The 15021-nt window shown below is 40.3% G+C and overlaps 1 pseudogene; it reads right to left on the bottom strand.

Annotated features, from left to right (window-relative positions):
- Positions 1-249: 249 nt before the first annotated feature.
- Positions 250-15021, bottom strand: part of LOC119868305 — a 31381-nt pseudogene continuing 16609 nt past the window's right edge.

The following is a 15021-nucleotide window of genomic DNA, read 5'->3' as shown; positions in this document are numbered from 1 at the left end:
AGATCAAGCCCTGCATTGGACTCCATGCTCAGCACTAAGTCTGCTCTACTTCTCTCTCTGCCCCTCATCCCTGTGCCTTTTCTTTCTCTCTCTCTTTAAAATAAATAAATATATTTTTTTAAAAAACATAAAATTCTTTTCCAATTCTTCTTGTGTAGGACAGGAGGATCTTCCAGATAGCATGCCAAAAGAACAAGAGACTCTGATGATACCAGCTAAAATGATGGTGCCATACAGAGAGGGAGAAGGTCATGGCACATTCAACTGCAGCTTCCAGAGGTTTTGAAAAAGGAGCCTTTGAGGGCCCACACTACCTGGCATTTTGATGCTGCCACTATGGGTTTTGTACTCCATAAGTTTTTGGCAGGTAGGTTAAGCACTCACGAAAGCATATTCTGGATTTGGGCTATGGTTGTTTGGTCACTGGCAGTCTTATTCCATATTTAAATAATGTCCTCCTGAAGCTGGACAGAGACTACAGCCCCAAAGATCTCCTCCCCAACTGTGAACTGTTCCTCCAACATGGCCAGGATAAGACTCCCAGCAATGAGATGCCAAGCCCTTCAGGAGCTGAATGATTCACTTGCCACCATTTTTATTTGCATCATTGTCCTACATGGGCTTAATTCCTTCCTTGAAGATATGGAAGTCACTGTGGCCTGTCAAGTCCCCAGGACCTGCCATGTGGCCATAAACTCCTCCAGAACTGTTCCACAGAGGCAAAGGTTCCAATCTGTTTGATATTCTGTTCATAGCTCTGTGAGCTGGTGGGACAGCCAGGGGTTCTTCTCAAGTATCAGAAAGTATAGTTGTACTGCAGGAGATGCTCGTACAGGGGCAGCAGCCCTTCTCTTACTGCTGCCTTAACTCTTGTCTCATTCCAGTTTTTCCTTCTCACCTTCTTCCTGTGCTGTTTTCTTCATTCTGATCATGGTCCCCACTATCATCATCTTTCAGTGCACTGAATTTGTTCATCCTCTCACTGCTGCCATCACCACTGCTTCATGGAGTGACTTCCACTCTGCTGGCTCTCTCCTGTCAATTCTTGAAATTTTCAATTTGAGAGGCATTTTCTGACATTTTCTGACTCCAAATACTCCCTTTTGGGGGCATGTGACCTTCTCTGGGTTTTGGGGTCACATCATATACACGTTGGATATAAGAATATGAATAATGAGGTGAATCCATCTACTATTCCACCCAATAAATCTAAATCTTGGTGTGAATGAGAGATGGGAGACTTGAATCAACTCTCCACTTAGATGATCAGTTTCTGTGTGCTTCTCACAGTGTAAGTATGCCACCACCTTGAATGTGTTCTAGTGTTTAAACATGTATTTTTTCATTCAACAGGGACCCTAAACATAAGCCAGCTATTTTTTAAAGATTTATTTATTTATTTATTTATTTATTTATTTATTTATTTATTTATGATGGAGAGAGAGAGAGAGGCAGAGACACAGGAGGAGGGAGAAGCAGGCTCCATGCTGGAAGCCCGACGTGGGACTTGATCCCAGGACTCCAGGATCGCACTCTGGGCCAAAGGCAGGTGCTAAACCGCTGAGCCACCCAGGGATCCCCCTCATCCAGCTATTTAATCTGGTGCTCAATTGAAGAAACAAGGATATATTCCAATGCTGGCCTTATTGATAGACATTATGTAGATCTTTCACATGGAGCTCTCACAAATGACTTTCAAGGATAATTTTGGCTACATGTACTTTTCCCTTAAATATTTAATCCCCTTTAAAATCTTGGTATAAAAAAATAAATAAATAAAATAAAATAAAATCTTGGTATAAAAGGCAATTTCACTGCACTAACTATAGTTTACTCGTTGAGAAAAGTGTTTTTTCCCCCACCAAAGTGTGTGTTTTAGAAAAGTCACTAAAGAGGAAGTATTTCATAGAAAAAGGAAAAGGCTTGGTAATGGACACCAATCCTCTGAGCACTTGGCCAGTGGTAGTGAAATTCCATAGTTGGTGCTTGGAGACAAGGATTGGAGATAGACATTGTATCCTCACATCCCACCTTGCAACCCAGGATTTTTTTCTACTAGTAGAACAAAGGTGTATGGGAAAATCATGAATGGGGTAGTATATTTTCAAATCAAAACCCAGGAAAAATGTATGGATAAGAAGTGTATGGGATGAGGAATGGGGAATAAGATAAAGAAGTTATGTTCAAAAAACATTGATTGGGAGGTAATAAGATCCTGAATATTGGAGTGGGGACTTATGGGGAAATTCCAATGAAGCTGGAGATATCATACTCCTAAGTTCTATTGAGTTTTCTTTGCCAGGCTTTCCACCCCTGCCTGAGTAGGTTAGATATGCTTTGCCCAAAATATCTGTAATGGCCTCTCTTATGGTAGTTTCCTTGTAAAGCACTGCTGACTCTCCTCAGGATCTACCCCGCAAACTTCTTTGCTCCTAGATAAATGCTGGGGCTCAAGTCCCAGCAAACCTTGAAGGGTAATCCACTAGAAGATGTGCTACACACCAAAACATGTGCATGATTTTTCCAATTTAAACAGATGGAAATACGGAGAATATGTGTGGGAATGAAGTGAATAATGGTGGAAGGAATATGAAGCTGAATGAGGCTAAATTGGCTGATATGAGCCCACACTAAGCAAAGATTATGGATTCAATGATTTAGTTCAAGTTGTTAGAAAGGACTCTAACAGTGTGGTTGGTTGGGTAGCTGAAAATGGACCCAAAAGTGACCTATACTAAGTGAAGTTGAAATACCAGAACTGTCCTGTTATACTATAAAAATAGGGATTCAAAGGCTTAAGAAGATTGGAATGTTAGAGTGGATTTATCATTTAAGATCTGCTCACTTTTTCCCCATTCTCACTGGTGTGAGGTGGTATCTCATTGTGGTTTTGATTTGTATTTCCCTGATGGCAAGTGATGCAGAGCATTTTCTCATGTGCATGTTGGCCATGTCTATGTCTTCCTCTGTGAGATTTCTCTTCATGTCTTTTGCCCATTTCATGATTGGATTGTTTGTTTCTTTGGTGTTGAGTTTAAGAAGTTCTTTATAGATCTTGGATACTAGCCCTTTATCTGATACGTCATTTGCAAATATCTTCTCCCATTCTGTAGGTTGTCTTTTAGTTTTGTTGACTGTATCCTTTGCTGTGCAAAAGCTTCTTATCTTGATGAAGTCCCAATAGTTCATTTTTGCTTTTGTTTCTTTTGCCTTCGTGGATGTATCTTGCAAGAAGTCACTGTGGCCGAGTTCAAAAAGGGTGTTGCCTGTCTTCTCCTCTAGGATTTTGATGGAATCTTGTCTCACAGTTAGATCTTTCATCCATTTTGAGTTTATCTTTGTGTATGGTGAAAGAGAGTGGTCTAGTTTCATTCTTCTGCATGTGGATGTCCAATTTTCCCAGCACCATTTATTGAACAGACTGTCTTTTTTCCAATGGATAGTCTTTCCTCCTTTATCGAATATTATTTGACCATATAGTTCAGGGTCCACTTCTGGCAGGAAACCACAAATGTTGGAGAGGATGCGGAGAAAAGGGAACCCTCTTACACTGTTGGTGGGAATGTGAACTGGTGCAGCCACTCTGGAAAACTGTGTGGAGGTTCCTCAAAGAGTTAAAAATAGACCTGCCCTATGACCCAGCAATTGCACTGTTGGGGATTTACCCCAAAGATACAGATGCAATGAAACGCCAGGACATCTGCACCCCAATGTTTATAGCAGCAATGTCCACAATAGCCAAACTGTGGAAGGAGCCTCGGTGTCCATCGAAAGATGAATGGATAAAGAAGATGTGGTTTATGTATACAATGGAATATTACTCAGCCATTAGAAACGACAAATACCCACCATTTGCTTCAACGTGGATGGAACTGGAAGGTATTATGCTGAGTGAAGTAAGTCAATCAGAGAAGGACAAACATTATATGTTCTCATTCATTTGGGGAATATAAATAATAGTGAAAGGGAATATAAGGGAAGGGAGAAGAAATGTGTGGGAAATATCAGAAAGGGAGACAGAACGTAAAGACTCCTAACTCTGGGAAACGAACTAGGGGTGGTGGAAGGGGAGGAGGGCGGGGGGTGGGGGTGAATGGGTGACGGGCACTGAGGGGGGCACTTGACGGGATGAGCACTGGGTGTTATTCTGTATGTTGGTAAATTGAACACCAATAAAAAAATAAATTTATTAAAAAAATCTAGACAGGCACATGAAACTGAAGACAAAAAAAAAAAAAAAAAAAGATCTGCTCACTTACCCTGGAGGATCTACTTTTCACCGTGATTGTGATAAATAAATTTGCGAGGGTAATCCAAGCATCCTTGAAGAACTTTATGGTTAATCTTCTCTTGTAGGTCAAGAATTACAGTGTGAACTGCTGCAACTGAACTGGAATATTTCAATACAATGAGGATAATTGGATCCCAGAGTTGTAGGAGCCAAATAGTGAAACTTAATCACCAAAACAAGGTGAGTTTGGTTGCAGTAATAGACAATAGAGTCAAAGCAGTAATCAGAATAGGCTAACTTGTAGAGATCTTTGGGATTTTTTAGTTGATTATCACATCCCTGGAGAAGAAATAGATGAGCAATCTACTAAATTCTTACTTGATCTAAGTAGGAAAGTTCTCATTTGAATGAACAATGTCTAACTTGAATCACCAAAACAGAGACTCAGTGGGTTTTCAAACCCATGCTATGGTTATTTCTCTATTCCCAAATGCGTAATTGAAATAAAAATGCTCAAAAAAATACTCAGCAACTGGATGAATCCACATATTGGTTCTGTGATTGTGGATTGAGTGCTATTAGGCTATGAAAGGCCAAGTGGAAGCCACTAGAACTGCCTCTACCTGGAAAAATAGTAAACCAACAGCAATACCACATTCCTGGAGAGGTGGGAAAAATTAGTACCATCATCAAGGACTTCAGAGATTCAGGGGTGGTGATTCCCAGCACTTCCTCATTCAGTGTACCTACTTGGCCTGTGCAGAAAACAGATGGAACTTGGAAAATGACAGATAATTATTGTGAAATTAGCCAGATGATGATTCCAATTCCACCTACCTTCCAGATGTGGTTTTGTTGCTTGAGCAATTAATACATCCTCTGGTACCTGGTATACAGCTGGCAAGATCTGGCAAATGCCTTCTTCTTGATAGGTGTTAGCAAATAAGCCAGAAGCAGTTTGCTTTTCACTGACAAGGACAACAATGCAGATTCACTGTCTTTATGTCAGGAGCATATTAGTACCGCGCGCTAACCGATTGCACCACTGGAGCTCCATGTCAGGAGCATATTAATTCTCCAGCCCTGTGTCATAATTTAGTCTGTAGTGACCTTGATTGCCTTTCCTTTTCACAAGAGTTCATTACATTGATGACATTATACTGATTGGATCTGGTGAGCAAGAAGTAGCAGCTACTTTATTTTTTTATTATTATTTTTTTAAGATTTTATTTATTTATTCATGAGAGTCAGAGAGAGAGAGAGAGAGAGAGGCAGAGACACAGGCAGAGGGAGAAGCAGACTCCATGCAGGGAGCCTGATGTGGGACTCGATCCTGGGTCTCCAGGATCATGCCCTGGGCCCAAGGCAGGCTCTAAACTGCTGAGCCATCCAGGGATTCGCTATTATTTTTTTTAAGCAGCTACTTTAGACATATTTGTAAGACACATCAGAGAGTGGGAAATAAATCTGATAAAAATTCAGGGGACTGGCACCTCAGTAAAATGTTTAGGTGTTTAGTGACATGGAGTATATTGAGAAATCATTTCTGACACAAAGGTAAGTTATGTATCTGGCCCCTACTGCATCCAAAAAAGAGGAACAATGTTTAATGGGCCTCTCTAGAATTGAAACAACATATTTCTCACTTGAGTGTGCTACTCAGACCCACTTACTAAGTAATCTGAAAAGCTGCTAGCTTTGAGTGGGGTCTAGAAAAAGAGAAGGCTCTAAAACAGATTCAAGCTGTCATGAAAGCTGCTTTGTTACTTGAGTCATATAATCCAACTAATCTGTTGGTGCTTGAAGTGTCAGTGGCAGGTAGAGATGTTGTTTTAAGACTTTGGGAGGCCCCTAGAGCTGAATAGCATTGCTGTGAATACTTCCGTTTTGAGAAACAGATTTCGGCTTCCCATTGGGCCTTAGTAGAGACAGAATACTTAACCACAAGCCACCAAGTAACCATGCAACCTAAGCTGCCCATCATGAACTGCCCCACCAAGCCATAAATTCGGCCATGTTCAGCAGCATTCCATTATCAAAAAGAAGTGGTATATACAAGATTGGGATCAAGCATACCCTGAAGGCACAAGTAAGTTACATGAAAATGTAGCCCAAATGCCACAAATCCATATATTCATGGGCCATGAACAATGGTTTATTACATGGTCAAAGACTTGGTAGATGGGGATCCCTGGGTGGCTCAGGATCGAGTCCTGCGTCGAGCTCCCTGCATGGAGTCTGCTTCTCCCTCTGCCTGTGTCTCTGCCTCTCTCTCTCTCTCTCTCTCTCTCTCTCTCTCTCTGAGTGAATAGATAAACAAAATATTAAAAAAAGAAAGTCCTTAAAAAAAAGACTTGGCAGAAATATGATTGGAAAATTGGTGACAAGGAGTCTGACAAACTGTTATGTGGATAGAATTCCCTGATGTGGGCAAAGAATGTAAGATATTATGCCCCATATAATGCAAATCAAAAGGTAACCTCAGCAGAGGAAGATTTAATAATCAAATAGATAAAATGGCCCTTTTAGTGAATATCTCTTAGAGCATTTCTTAGTAATATAATACCACGTTCTATGGTTAAAGTCAATGGAAATTACAACAAGCTATTCAGGCAGGACTACTAATGGTGCAGACCCTTCAGGAATAAATTTTTAGACATCTCACCAGGCAAAGAATTACAATCAACAAAAGGAAAAGGGAATATGAAATGGGTAGTAGAAAAAGATACTTAGAAATACCAGCAGCTATGATCATGTGACCAGTCACAAAAATGAGGAGTACAGTAGTTATGAGCATTTTTTCCTTGATAACCTACAGGTTAGCTGTACTATCAGGCTTCTTATTATCATCTCTATCTGTTGTAAGAGGACCTGTTGTGTTTTTAAAGGAGCATCCAGAGGAGTAACATTGGGTGGCAATTTCCCTCAAATATTTCCCAAGTCTTTATTGATGATGGTTTTAGTGGGTATGAAAATTTTTCTAACTATAAACAAGTAGTTATCAATTTGGGTAAAGAAACTCCCATGCATGAGAGGTTAGACTCCTCTATGAGATCAAATATGTTTTTTTTATAAAAATTGCTTTAACATTCAACAGCTATGATTGTTTACTGTGAGCGGTCAGTATTACAATGGTAGAACCCACTTCCATTGAATATTATATAAAACTTGCATTTAGCATTGTAAGAGGTTTGGTTAGAGAATAATAATTTCCAAACTGGTTGTATTCTCTGATTTTTTAGACATATCTTAGCATAAGAAGTATGTAGTATACATTGCCTTCCATATATATATATGTATATATATTGATTAGCAGGTCCAGGGAAGGTGTATTAGGGTTCTACAGAGAAACAGAAACAGGGTGTGTGTGTGTGTGTGTGTGTGTGTGTGTGTGTGTGTATGTGTGTGTGTGGTGTGGAAAGAAAGAGAGAGATTTATTTTAAAGATTTGGTTAAGGGTGATATGCTATATGTTGGCAAATTGAACTCCAATTTAAACCCCCCCCCCAAAAAAATAAACCTCCCAAGTATAAAAAAAATAAAAATAAATAAAGATTTGGTTAAGGGGCACCTTGGTGGCTCAGTCAGTTGAGTTTCCAACTCTTGATTTCAGCTCAGGTCATGTTCTCAGGGTCATGGAATTGTGCCCTGCCTCAGGCTCCACACTCAGCATGGAGTCTGCCTGTCCATCTCCCTCTGCTCCTCCCCGCACTCTCTCATTCACTCTCTTTCTCTCTCTCTTGCTCAGAAGAGGTTGATCTTTGTTGTATTAAGGCTTTCAACTAATTGGATGTGGCCCACCCACATTTTGAAGGGTAATCTGGACCTAGGCAAATGGTGGAAGAGTAGGGGTCCTCAATTCATCTGGTCCCACAAACTTACCTAGATAACTTTCAAAACATCCTGAACACCTATGAATTCAACCTGAGATGTAAAGAGAGAACAGCTGGAATGCTACAGAGAGAAAAATGGAGGCTAGTCTGCTTTACTTAAACTCTACTTACTTAAATGTGAACCTCTTCTCAAAAATACATGTGCACAGAAACATACAAAGTAATGTTTGAGCAAATATCTGGGTGCTGCGATCTAGACAAGCTGACACATTAAATTAACCACCACAAAGAAGGTTCCTGTTTTTTAAAAAAGATTTTTATTTATTTATTCATGAGAGACACAGAATGAGAGAGGCAGAGACATAGGCAGCCACAGACCCCATGCAGGGAGCCTGATGTGGGACTCTATCCTGGAACTCCAGGATTACACCCTGAGCTGAAGGCAGCTGCGCTTAACCACTGAGCCACCCAGGCATCCCAAGAAGATTCTTCATAAGGTGCCAATTTCTTTGCACCTCAATAAGTGGGGCTTTAATTGGAGAAGGAGAGAGATGATTATAATTAATTTCAAAAAGAAGTCAATAGTTGTAAGCGTATATACTGTTAGCAGAGTTTATATTTTATATTTAGTTATATTTATCATATAAAAATAAATATTTATATTGAAAACTATAATTTATCTATGTAATCCTGTAGGATTTGTTGGTATTGGTTCTAGATTACAACATTTTTTATTTAATTGCACAATTATGAGCATTCTAGTGGTAATATTGGATGCATACTATATCTAGAAATTCATTAAATGACACTTGATAGGTGGTGGCATGTTGCTCTATTTATTTGGTGGCACTAGTTAATAATAGTAGATTTCATTTGATTTGAACTAAAAACTGGCTCATAGAGCTTAGAAGGCACCTATGAGTCACCAGCAACATTATAGAGTCTGGCTTGGCTGAGAGGATTGTTGTCAGCAGGAATAGAGATAGGAAATAATGTAGTAGTCTCAGTGTTGGTGTTTGTGGTCATGTTAGTAAGATTAATCAATCTGAATAACCAACAAATTGGTTATCATTGTCCTCAATCTGACCAGTGTTGCATGTCTTCCTGTGGTATGCAGGTGGCATGGATGCCAGTGGGTGTATAGGAACACTGGTGAATGTTGTGACTTCTCAAGTAAGAAAAGGGCACAGCAACAGAGTAGGGGTTAAAGTCAGAGGCCATTCATAGCCAGGAGTAATGGATCTGATTGTCACTGTATATCACCCAGAGCAATTAGTTCCACCTTCTGGGAGTCAGAAGCAGTTCCAGATTTGTTCCACAGTGCCTTTAGAAGAGCAAAGTATGTGGGTGGCAGATTAGCATGCCTCTCTCTCTCCAGATACTAGTAAGTGGTTTGTTCCACTTATACTGGATGATGAGCAGACATAGGCTGAGGATGATTCCAGAGTCAGTAGTAAGGGAGAGATTGAAGGAGAGACAGCTAGGCTCTGGATTTTTGATAAGGCAGGAAGGAAAGGTTAAAGTATCAGGTGGGTGCTATTTTGCTGTAGGCAATAATGTCAGGCTTACTGCATCTATGAAAATGGATAATTGTGTTGCATCCAGTGTGGTTATATAAAACAGCAGAGGTTACAGCATCTCTGTTGGTGGTCTCCTTATTTGTGGTGAATTTAAATATGGCATAGTTATGCCATGTGGGGGTGGGTTTAATGTAATCAGGACTATGAGCAGTATTTTGACCACTTAGAGGACCATTGTCCTCCAGGTTCTCTCGATGGTCCTTGTTTTAAAAGCCCATTATGGGAGCACCTGGGTGGCTCAGTTAAACACCTGCCTTCAGTTCAGGTTATGATCCTGGGGTCCTGGGATCAAGCCCCATGTTGGGCTTCCTGCTCAGTGGGAGTCTGCTTCTCCCTCTCCTTCCACCCCTACCCTCCACTCATATTCTCCCTCTCAACTGAATAAATAAAATATTTTAAAAATCATAAAATAGAAGCCCATTATGTTTTTCTATGATATCTGCTGCCATAGGATCATAGAGTAGGCAAAAAACCCAAGCAATGTTATTTTGTAATGGCCATTGTTGCATTCCCTTTGCAGTGAAGTGAAAGTGTTGACCTGACTGTGTAACTTTGTAGCACTCCCAAAGTTTCATTAACCTCTCAAAAACACTAGAAAAGTTTAGTGCCTTACATGAGTTAGCCAATAAAAGACCTGTGTGGATATCTGCCATTGTTAAGGCATATTTGATGACTCCTGCTGCTTCAGAGAAAGGTCCAATGAAGTCAATTTGTTAGTTCTCATGTGGCCCTTCTCCTCTGTAAATTGTTCCAGTGTCTAGATTTTTGGCATCTGGTATAGCCCCTAATGGCTCTGTGTAAATGTTTCTCTACTAGATCAATTGATCTATTAACAATCCATTTTCATAACACCATGATACCCAAATCCACTGACCTCTTGGGTGCACACCAATAGAAGGAGTAAGGTGGCTAATCTCAGAGTTCTGGAAATTGTCCATCCTTCAAGAAGCTTATCTATTTTAGAGGGCTGGTTAGTTCATTAGTTTGTGTATTGTACCACTCCCGTGTCTTGTTTGGCATGAGCCAAGATATGTTTCACCAATATGGGCAGAAAAATTGCCAATGTGGCAATTTTTTTCCATATCTCTTTATCCCAAATGAATCAACCTTGTATTTTCCAGCCATGATTTTGCTAAAGTCCAGATCAAGTACTTAACCCATTAGCCATCAACCAGGAGTCTGTGAAACTAGAACCTTAAGAAAATGTTTGCCAAGAGCATGCTTTATCTTTTTTAAAGATTTTACTTATTTATTCATGGGAGACAGAAAGAGAGAGAAAGAGAGGCAGAGAAGCAGGCTCCATGCAAGGAGCCCGAGGTGGGACTCGATCCCTATCTCCAGGATCACGCCCTGGGCTGAAGGCGGTGCTAAACCGCTGAGCCACCTGGGCTGCCAGAGCATGCTTTATTAATAGAAGTATTGTGTGCAGCTCAGCCCTTTACCCTCCTTATGGAAATTGGAGTGTTTGAACAGGGGTAATGGGCTGTGGCTGTCCATTGTCTTGCTGCCTTATACCCTATGCTCACTTCAGTGGTAAAGATTGACCTTTTTTTTTTTTTCCTCATTTTCAGAGTGTTGGCTGTTCTCCTTCCAATCCCCTTAAGAAAGAAGCAGAGGCATTTGTGGGGGCTTTGGCAAGTTAACCTCAGTGGCAGGGTATATGTTAATTCCTCATAGAGTTGTGGCACTCCAGCATCTCGATCATTTAGATGCCATTTCCATTGCAATAAGGAAGCCTCATTAAATTTTACAGGGAGCTTTTTCCATTGATCAGGGCATAATAGGCATCTCTATCCATCGAGTAATTGGCTCTCCTCCAGTAAGGGTTCAGTTTTATAAGTGCCTAGTATATTACTAGGGGGTGCCTCTGTACTGGTAAATACTTTTGGGCTAAGTCTGGGAGCTGCTTACACCAAAAGTCTAAGCATAGCCATTTAATTGTTCATTTGATCCAGAGGCTCCAGGAAGCAAATTTTCAGTGGCCAAAACTTCCCATTAAGTCCTGTCCTCAAAGATTTAGTAGAACTGCCAAAGTAATAGCCTCCTTATTTTATCTAGTGCCAGTTGTTGCTCAAGTCTCCATTAAAAGATGAAAAACATAGTAAGAAGGACCAGCATTGGAGATGAAGAATGTGTTGGCACCAAAATCCAAACATTCTTACCAGATGTTGGTCTTCCTTTATTAATGTGAGAGGTTGAAGTGCTAAATTCTTATCTTTTACTAGATTTGTAGCAGTTCTCCTTATAAATTCCAAAGTCTCAAAATGTAGCAGATTGATAGGACCTTGGATCTTATGTGGGGCAATTGCTCATTCCTTCTCAATGAGGTGTTTGCTCACAGTTGTGATGACCTATGAGACAGTCTTGGTCAGGTCCAATGAGAAGGAAGTCATTGATATAATGCCAAAACTGAGTTTCTAGTACAAGAGCAAGTCAAATATTTAGGTCCTGACTGCAAAGATGGTGTTTAATTGCAGGACTATTTAAATACCCCATAGGCAACTGGGAAAATATATATTATTGGCCGTCAAAGGTGAAAGTAAATTGTGGTTAACTCCCTGCAAAATTTTTACAGAACAGAATATGCCTGCAGAAGTACTAGATATTTACTCAAAGGATATAAAAATACCAATTTGAAGGGATAAATGCACCCTTATATTTATCAAAAATAATGAAATCTTGCCATTTGCAAGATTGTGGATAGAGCTAGAGTGTATCATGCTAAGTGAAATAAGTCGGTCAGAGAAAGACAAATACCATATGATCTCACTCACATGTAGAATTTAAGAAAGAAAACAGATGAACATATTGGAAGGGGGGAAAGAAAAAAAGGAGAAAGGAAAACAAGCCGTAAGTGGCTCTTAATAATAGAAAACAAACAGGGTTGATGGAGAGTGATGGGGGATGGGCTAGATGGGTGATGGGTATCAAAGAGGGCACTTGTTGTGATGAGCATTGCATGATGAATCACTGAATTCTACTCCAGAAACCAATATTGCATTGTATGTTAGCTAACAAAATTTAAATTAAAAAAATGCTAAAAAAAGAATGTGTCAGCAAAGTCTATAACTATAAACCACTTACCCATGTTGTTTTAAATGTCATTCAATAAGGCAATAATATCTGGTAGAGGTGCTCTAATAAAGGGAACATCTTTGTTAACTCTCCATAGATAGTTATCCTCTGCTCATTAGTTGTAGCTTTCAACAACTAATATTAGAGAATTAAAAGGTGGTAAGGATCTGTACTCCTTCTTTAACTAAGTCAGCTATGAGAGGCCATAATCATTCAGTGCCTTGCCTCAGCTGGTACTGTGGCACATCTACCACTCATACCGGTAGGGGAAAGTTAACTGATTTCTCATGGGTGACGCCCACCAATAGCATAAAAGCTTAGTCTTGTTCCGTGAGATTACCTACTAGCTGAAGATGTACATTCTAATAATGGGAACGAGGGTAGTTTTGGAGGGATGGGGAATAAGTAGGACAGAAGAATCTTTTAGCAATAACTGGGCCAATTTTAATAGTTAAGCAGGTAATCCCCCCCCCCCTTTTACTCCTCCTCCCAAACTGGTCCTCCTAGATGAGGCAGTCTCTTTAAAAACTGAGTGCTTTCTGGGATTAGGGAGATTTTAGTACCCCTATCAAGCAGAGCCAACTAGTGTTGCTTTTTCTTGGAACCCAAACTGCAGTTAATGTAATGAAAGGGTAGTTTTCTGCCAGAGGGGACATACCTATGACCATTAGATCCCTATGTAGAATAAGGTCCCTATCATAGCTGAGATCAAGAGCCAGTATGGAAGGTAAAGTTGACTCCAAAGGGGAAGCCTGTGATGAGTCTTTTTTTTTTAAGATTTTATTTATTTTTTCATGGGAGACAGAGAGAGAGAGAGAGAGAGAGAGAGAGAGGCAGAGACACAAGCGGAGGGAGAAGCAGGCTCCATGCAGGGAGCCCCATGTGGGACTCGATCCTGGAACGCCAGGATCACGCCCCGGGCCAAAGGCATGAACCAAACCACTGAGCGGCCCAGGCATCCCGTGTGATGAGTTTTAATCTGACTTTAGTAAGTATTGTAATTGTTGCACTGATTTACCAAAGATGATCACTCAGTTTGGGGCCCTCTCATCACTTGGAATATAGTAAAATCTCCCTGATAAGCCCTCTTCAACATCACCAATTTGTGGAGGAGATGATTGGCTTTAGCTAACATTTTCCACTGATAGTTGGCCTGGACCTTTATAAAGCCCAACATAGAGTAGGTAGACATCTAAGCCATAAAAATCCACATTAATAAAATATAAATCTGGACCAAGGTCCAAAGCCTCCTCTGGAGGTCATTACAACCTTCTGCACAAATTGTGCAGGGTTCTTTAGTAGAAATTCCATTATTCCATCTCATACTATGGTAGCCAATTGTTTAATTTCAGACTCTGCTGGTCTCACTTGCTCCTTGACAGGCACATTCTATGTACCTAAGCAGCCTCTTTTTAATCTGGTTTCTGAACCAAGTCATTAAGGAGAGTCTAGGCCTCAGGGTAAAAGGGAAGATGTGTCTCTCTTACCAATTGAAAACCAGTCCCTCCTTCTTTGCCTTCCCCAATTTGTCTTTTCAGTCTTAATTACTTTGTGAGCAATCACCAGCAAAGCAGTGGGCAAATCATCCCAGTCAATGTTGTGGTGACACCATGATGTTTTTTCTTCTAGAGAGCACCAGTCCTTCTCCCCTAGGAAGTTTAGGCTCCTACCTCTTTTCCTCTGTCTTGTCTTCCCTCTGTCTTGTCTCCCCAGGAAGTTTGGGCTCCTACCTCTTTTCTAGGTGGCATACTGCCACCTAGAGCAGGACCTAGCAAGAGTCTTGTGGTTTTTGAGCACCTGATCAGCAGGACAATGACCTCCTTCAGAGTCTTGGAAGAGGCAAGGGTATAAATTTTCTTGCCTTTAGTCACTTTAAGAACTGCTCTAGCCAGTTCAGTCCAAGTATTAGGATCTCTATATCTCTCTGGGGAAAGGCTAGAATGACACCTGTAATAGAAAAAAAAAGAGAAAAAGGAAGAGAAACAAACCAAGAAACAGACTCTTAACTATAGAGAACAAACTGACAATTACCAGAGGGGAAGTGGAACAGGGGATGTGTGAAATAGATGATGGGGATTAAGTAGGGCACTTGTTGAAATGAGCACTGGGTGATGTATGGAATTGCTGAATCACTATGTTGTACATCTGAAACTAATATAACACTGTATGTTAACTATACCAGAATTAGATAGATGATAGATAGATATATAGATGATAGATAGATAGATAGATAGATAGATAGATAGATAGATAGATATAATAATGTGGGCGACCATGAACTAGCTGGAGTAACTGAACAAAAC

The sequence above is a fragment of the Canis lupus genome, chromosome X (assembly GCF_011100685.1).
Source record: "Canis lupus familiaris isolate Mischka breed German Shepherd chromosome X, alternate assembly UU_Cfam_GSD_1.0, whole genome shotgun sequence".
NCBI lineage: Eukaryota > Metazoa > Chordata > Mammalia > Carnivora > Canidae > Canis > Canis lupus.
The sequence above is the reverse complement of the archived record's forward strand: the minus strand, read 5'-3'. Positions and strand labels throughout refer to the sequence as shown.